A 7,994-nucleotide genomic window follows, 5' to 3' on the forward strand; every position below is an offset into this window, starting at 1 on the left:
AGCAGAAATAGATGTTTTTCTGGAACTCTCTTGCTTTTTTGATGATCCAGCGGATGTTGGCAATTTGATATCTGGTGCAGTGATTAGCAGACTCTAAATCCATCCGCATATCTACAAATGACCCTGTTTTGTTCCTTTTTATGGCTGAGTTTTATTCCATTTTATATATGTACCACACTTTCTTCATCTGTTCATCTGTTGCGGGACATTTAGGTTGCTTCCATGTCCTGGCTATGTACCCAATGTTCATTGCAACACTATTTACAATAGGAGTGAGTCAAATAAAATCTTGCTGTAATTATGTCAAAGAGTGTTTTTCCTATGCTTTCCTCTATGAGTTTTATAGTGTCCTGTCTTACATTTAGATCTTTAATCCATTTTAAATTTGTTTTTTGTATGGTGCTTTTTATTCTTCAATTTGCTTACATGGTGTATCACCATGATTGATTTGCATATATTGAAGAACTCTTGCATCACTAGGATAAATCCCATTTGATCATGGTGTAGGATCCTTTTAAACTATTGTCAGATTTGGCTTGCTGGTGTTAAGCTGAGGAATTTTGTGTCTATGTTCATCAGTGACATTGGCCTGTTATTGTCTTTTTTAATGATATCTTTATCTGGTTTTCCTGTCAAGGTGATGGTGGCCTCATAGAATGAACTTGGGAGTGTTCCTTTCTCTGCAATGTTTTGGAAGAGTTTCAGATGGATACGTGTTAACTCTTCTCTAAATGTTTGATAGAACTAATCTGCAAAGCCATCTTGTTTTGACTTCTGACATCTGGTTTGACATTTGTTTGTTGGAAGTTTATAAATTACACTTTCAATTTCAGTACTTGTGATCGGCTTCTTCATATTTTCTATTTCTTCCTGGTTCAGTCTTGGAAGGTTGTACCTTTCTAAGAATCTGTCCATTACTTCTGGGCTGTCCATTTTATTGGCATATAGCTGCTTGTAGTAGTCTCTATGATCGTTTTTATTTCTGTGGTATCATTTGTAACTTCTTTTTCATTTCTAATTCTTTTTATTTGAGTCCTCTCTTTTTTTGGTTTGAGTCCTCTCTTTTTTTGGTTCATCTGGCTAAAGGTTTATCAATTTTGTTTATTTTCTCAAAGAATCAGTATTCAGTTTCATTGATCTTTGCTACTATTTTCTTGGTCTCTATTTCATTTATTTCTGCTCTGACCTTTATGAATTCTTTCCTTCTGCTAACTGGGTCTTGTCTCTCTGTTGGGCAGGACCATGTCAAGGGTGTGTTTATAGGTGACTGTGAGCTTAGTTTGGTTTTAGGCACCCTGTCTGCTGAGGGGTAGGTCTGTGTTTCTATTCTGCTGGGTTTTTGGCCTGAGGCATTCTAGCTCTGGACCCTATATGCTCTTGGGTAGAGCAAGGTCTTGATGACAAAATGCTGACCTCAGGAAGACCTCATGTTGATCAATATTCTCTAGGGCCTCTGCCACCAGTGTTCTTGCCACCTCAGTGAGCAGCAGCTGACAACTTCCTCCCTCTGAAGTTCCTCCAAGATTCATAGCGAAGTCCAGTCCTGGCTCCTATGGATTTTCTGCTTTGTGCTGAGTCCCAGTGTATGTGAAACCTTGTGTACACCCTCCAAGAATGGCATCTTTGTTTCCCCAGACCTATGGAACTCCTGCACTCAAGCCCCACTGGCCTTTCAAGTCAAATGTTTTGGGGATTTCTACTTCTAATGCCAGACCCTCGGGCTGGAGAGCCTAGTGTGGGGTTCAGGGCTCATTCTTGTGGGAGAACTTCTGTGATATAATTATTTTCCAGTTTATGTGTTGTCCACCTGTTAGATATAGGATTTATGTCATGAAAGTTCCCCCTCCTGCCATCTCATTGTGGCTTTTTCTTTGCCTTTCAATGTAAAATATCTTGGTCGGTAGATTCCAGTCTTTTTTATTGATGGTTGTTTAGCAGTTAGTTGTGATTTTGGTGTTTTCTCAAGAGAAGGTGAGCTCAAGTCCTTCTACTTCACACTCTTTTCCAAAATCAAGGAGCTGCTTTTACTTTGGATGTTTGCTGTCTCCTTCCTCCATGTGTTGGCCATGATCCCCTTGATATGAGATGTGTAGGTACACTTGGCACACTTCTACAATAGCAGGGGCATAAGCCCAGCACTTGTTCACAGATTCCCTAGGGGCTGGCACTCTCCATGTCCTCCTGGAAGAGTAGGGGCAGGGCCTGGTACCTGCTCATGGATTTCCTAGGGAGGGGGGTTATCTTCACCCACCGACCCCCAGACAAAGAGGGCAGGGCCTGGAGCCTGCTCCCAGATTTCCTAAGTGCTGGTGCTCTCCGTGCCCTCCCAGGACAGCAGGGGCAGGGCCATCTGTGGTGGCAGCCAGTGCCTACATCTGGAGCTCACAATGGCAGCAGTGACTCAAGCCTGCCTCCAGAGTTTCTGTAGGTGGTGTCTTGTTGCCCAGGAACACTCACAAGGAAAAAGTATCTTCCGGTGGTCTCACCCCTCTCCTCGTGTGCTCCCAATTAATGCTGCCTTGCACCTTGGCAAGTCCAGGGTTCTTCTGAGTATACACTCAGTTGCCACAGCCCAGCCTCTTCAGGCTGTTTCCACACAGTCAGTCCTGGTCCTCTCCCTGGGCCTGACCTCTGAAGCCTGAGCTTTAGAACCCAGCCCCCACTCCTGCCAACAGATAAATATCTCTGGCTGGGGAGCAGAAGGCTGCAATGCTGACCTTCTGTGCAGGTTATCCTTCATTTGCCTTCCACGATCTGGTTGCCATGCTCTCCTCCAAGGCTCCAAAGCTCCCTCTCAGTCCAGTCTAATCTCCCCACTGGTGAGGAGACTTCCTTGGGTGCAAGAACATTTCCTCCTTCACAGCTCCCTCCCTGAGGTGCAGGCCCCATCCAGTTCCTTCCTCCTCCCTGCCCTTTTTGTCCTATTCAGTTATATGGAGGTTTTCTTGTCTTTTCAGAAGTCTAAGTTCTTCTGTTGGTGTTCAGTAGCTATTCTCTGTGAATCATTTCACTTGTAGAAGGTGAACTTTTCCACTTCCTACTCTTCTGCCATCTTGATACACATCAGTGTCCACTAAATATTTCATAACACAAGCCACTGCATCTATAGTTCCCATAATGGCTATTGGTATTAAATCAATATATTCTCATCAATGAACGACTATTAAAATTTTTAATCCAACATTTTTTATTGCTACAGTAGCCCTTATTATAAAAGTTTGACATTCCCCATTCCACTTTGAGTACCAGAAGCTACACAAGGTATTCATTCCATTAATATCAAGCTTAATCTTATCAACATGATAAAAACTTACACTTAGATCAATTTTATATCAAATTCAGAGATGATTCATTGGAAAAGACCCTGATCCTGGGAAATATTGAAGGCAGGAGAAGGGCGTGACACAGAATGAGACAGTTGGATGGCATCACCAACTCAACGAACATGAGTTTGAGCAAACTCTGGGAGATAGTGAAGGACGGGGAAGCCAGCTGTGCTGCAGTTCATGGGGTTGCAAAGAGTCAGACATGACTTATCAACTGAACAACAACAACAACAACAAATCTAGATATATCAATTATTGCTGTAATATCAATTACAATTAGAATACTGAGGAAGGTTTAACAAAACACAACTAAAAAAATCTGCCTATTTATCAACTGGCCATATTATAATAATCTTTTTATAGTAATATCTATTATGATCAGGAGCTTTGGCAGTTGATTAGTATATATCATTAGTAATTAGAGATCCTGATATAGCATCTCCTATAAACAATGTAAGCTCTACTTCTCCCATCATCGCTCTTAGGGATTCCTGGATGGCTCAGTAGTAAACAATCTGTCTACTAATGCATGAGACAAGGGTTTGATTCCTAGGATGGAAAGATCCCTTGGAGGAGGAAAAACTGTCCTTAACCAGTAATTTAACTCTTGAAGGGCCTTCGATAGATTTGACTCACTTTTCATTACATTTAGCAGCTGTCTCATCAGTTTTAGGTGCAATCAGTTTTAGTACTAGAATTATCGATCTAAAACCACCAGCCACATCTCAGCATCAAATACCACTACTGTTTGATCCATTCTAATTACAGCTGTATTTTTACTACTTTAACTCCCAATACTAACAGCTGGTATTACTGTATTATTTATCTTTCCTTCAATTCTCAATGATAAACTTACTGGGTAAAGTATCCTAGATTATAAGGTTTTCTCTTTCAGCAGAGATAAACTATCCCTGTTCCATTAAGTTTTCTTATTCTTTCACTTGAAATATATTCTTCCATCTTCTCATTTTGTTTAACTTTTTCTGTCTCTATGAATTAGGTGAAACAGCTACCTATTCCAGTCTTGAGGGGTGTCTGTGTGGGAGTGTTTCTTTGCAGTCAGAGTGTGGGCAGTGGCTTTGGTGGGAGAGCTGCAGTGTCAGGAATCAGTGATCTCTTATACAGTAGGATTCAAAGAGTTTTCTGGAATTCAACTGATCTTGAAGGGAATATGTAAACAGGGGAACATAGTAGTTAAGGACATGTTTGATTTGGATTTGTCTTTACTTAGTTGGAATTTTAACCTTCATTTTACATCATTCTTGGCCATTGTCGCAGCCTTTTGGGATTCATAATCTCTGCATATAAGCAGATAAATAAACAGATGGAACTAATAACTTAATTATTGTCCCAGAGAATGGGCGACATTCCCAGCCATACCTCCATTAGTTGAAGAGTAATTCTGCCTTATTCTCATTTCAGAGGCAAGCAGGAGTGTGATGAACATCCACTACAGAAGAATATATCAGGATTGCTAAACTGAACTGGTAAAGGCATATTTATTTCGAAACTTTCTTCCCTAGGAAATTTCTTAAAAACACAACTACATGCTCATACTTTGAAGCATTTTAGTACCTTCGCTTCACAGAAGACCCGTAATACCCTGAGCAATGGTTCACTAGAATAAGGCTGTTTCTCTAAAGCAGGGATCAGTTCAGTTCAGTTCAGTCACTCAGTCGTGTCCGACTCTGCGACCCCATGAACCGCAGCACACCAGGCCTCCCTGTCCATCACCAACTCCTGGAGTTCACCCAAACTCTTGTCCATTTAGTCGGTGACGCAGGGACAGACCTGGCCAAGTCTCGTCCCATTTCTTTTGTACAACTTGCAAGCCAAGAGTCACTTTTACATTTTGAAATAGTTGGAAAAAAATCAAAGAATAATATTTTATAACATAGAAAAATTTTATATGAACTTCACATATCAGTGTCTATAAGTAAGTTTTCTGAGAACACACCCATGCCCATCAATTTTCTATGGCTGTTTTCACACGACAGCACAGAGTGGAATCATTCCAACAGAAACTGTATGGGCTACAAAGGAAAAGTATCTAATATCTGGCCTTCTGCAGAAAAAGTTTCTCAACCTCAGCTCTAGAGTTCATGTGAGGAAAGGAGGCATTGAATTCCCCAGGTACTACAAAATGAACACCTCTTTACAAGCTTGTAAATGCATCTTTCTATGCAATTATGGGGACTGTACAAGACAAACAACAGAGAAAAGAGAGAGAGCTAGTAGGGTCTAGGTGCTCAGCACCCACATTCCTTCAGGAAATCATTGTCATTCCTCTCATGGAAGCACTCACTTTTAAACTATCACCTAGAACCTTGAAACTACAGGATTCAGAACAACAGTCAAATAGAGTGTGTAGGCAGTATGGCCAGGAATTAACAGTAATCTTATGATCCACCAGGGACTCCTCTTTGGGGTGCCACACTCTCTAAGCTAAATTGTTATTCCTAATGTTCTCTCTCACCCAGCCCCACTCCAGAGATCCTGAAGGAAACCACATAAAAGAGTGTGGAAAAGAGGAGGCGATGACGCAGGGAGTGGCCATTCCTCCAACCAGGGCCTGGGCATTTGGGATTCTGAAGATGAGAGGACTTTGCAGAAAACTGCAGCAACCAAAAACTGGCTGAGATGCCAGGGGGAGAGGATGGGCTAGTTAATGGGTACACCACAGATGAAATACACTCTTATAAAGGGCAGAAAGGGGGAAGAGTACCCTTTTTTACCTTGTGGAGAGAGACAATATCATCAGAGGCCAAGATAGAAGTGGGTGTGATGTGCACACCCTTTAGACAAAATAAGGTTATACAGACAGTACTGCTTCCTCAGGAAGGTATCTGTGATCACTATAGTTTGTGTAGCATTAAAAGCTAAAAAGAGCTCTATATGAAATGAGAGGAGATAAAATCATGTGAACTAAATTGCAGCCTAGAAAATATAGGAAACCTATGATTTTAAAAAATTGTTCTGGGGTCTTCCCTGGTGGTCCAGTGGTTAAGACTCTACACTTTCATTGCAGGGAACACAGGTTTGATCCCTGGTCTGGGAATTAAGATCTTGCACGCCATGCAGCACAGTAAGAAAATTTTTTTAATAAAAATAAAATTAAAAAGTGGTTTCTTCTTACTTACAATGCACATTTACCATATTGCTAACTACATGCCAGATTTGTATATATATATACACCAGTTCAGTTCAGTCGCTCAGTCATGTCCGACTCTTTGCAACCCCATGAATTGCAGCACGCCAGGCCTCCCTGTCCATCACCATCTCCTGGAGTTCACTCAGACTCACGTCCATTGAGTCAGTGATGCCATCCAGCCATCTCATCCTCTGTCGTCCCCTTCTCTTCCTGCCCCCAATCCCTCCCAACATCAGAGTCTTTTCCAATGAGTCAACTCTTCGCACAAGGTGGCCAAAGTACTGGAGTTTCAGCTTTAGCATCATTCCTTCCAAAGAAATCCCAGAGCTGATCTCGTTCAGAATGGACTGGTTGGATATCCTTGCAGTCCAAGGGACTCTCAAGAGTCTTCTCCAACACCACAGTTCAAAATCATCAATTCTTTGGTGCTCAGCCTTCTTCACAGTCCAACTCTCACATCCATACATGACCACAGGAAAAACCATAGCCTTGACTAGATGGATCTTTGTTGGCAAAGTAATATCTCTGCTTTTGAATATGCTATCTAGGTTGGTCATAACTTTTCTTCCAAGGAGTAAGCATCTTTTAATTTCATGGCTGCAATCACCATCTGCAGTGATTTTCAAATACATTTATATCATCTAAGTTTGTGACAATTGAGCAAGAAATAGTAGTAGTGTAGATCTTCATTTGATTAATGAATAAAACAAGAATTGAAGAGGCTTAATGACTTGCCCCGTGTCACACTGCTGTAAGTGACTGAACTAAGATCTGAGGTATTTCTGACTCTCCACTTTACTATATTTACTTAAGAGATGAGGATTACCACATCCAAAAGACAAAAAGAGCAATTTCTCCAGAGTTAAATATATGTCAGTTTATTTTAAACATTGTTTGCTTAATGAGAATAATTGAGGTATCATAATTTTAAGGAACACGATTAGTAGGAAAACAATTTTTACAAACTTCAGTATACCTCATGACTGGGAGTTAGGTATAGTTTACTTAGCCTTATGACCAAATAATTTTACCTGGTACAAATGGATCAATGTATGGAATTTGATCTTTTCCATGACAACACACTAGCCAGAATCAATAAAAGACATTTTTGAGAAATCTAACCTTTGACCTCAAAGGTCAAAAGAGAGGATAGGAAGAAAGAGAGAAAACTCATCATCACTGCAGGGACCAAAAAATCTCAGTTAAGCAACTAGTTTTCAAGAGTATTGGAGGGGGCAGGGGCGGGGGGCTACTATAGAATACCTACAGAAGAATTAGAAATGAGAAAAATAAAGTAAACTTTAAATAACACATCATAAAATGGAGCAGAAAACTGCAGAGTCATCTATCTGGGACAAGTGCCTGAGTCCCAGGCCAAAAGTCCAGGATTGTAAGCATTCGATTGGGTTTGCTAATGGAAAGCAAGGACTGGGTGGCCAATAGATTGGAGCAGAGACTAACTCTCTGGGGGCATGGATGTTGCCTCACATGCTGGAGGACCCAGAAGCAAGTTCCTC

Source organism: Budorcas taxicolor, chromosome 16, assembly GCF_023091745.1.
Source record: "Budorcas taxicolor isolate Tak-1 chromosome 16, Takin1.1, whole genome shotgun sequence".
Classification (NCBI taxonomy): domain Eukaryota; kingdom Metazoa; phylum Chordata; class Mammalia; order Artiodactyla; family Bovidae; genus Budorcas; species Budorcas taxicolor.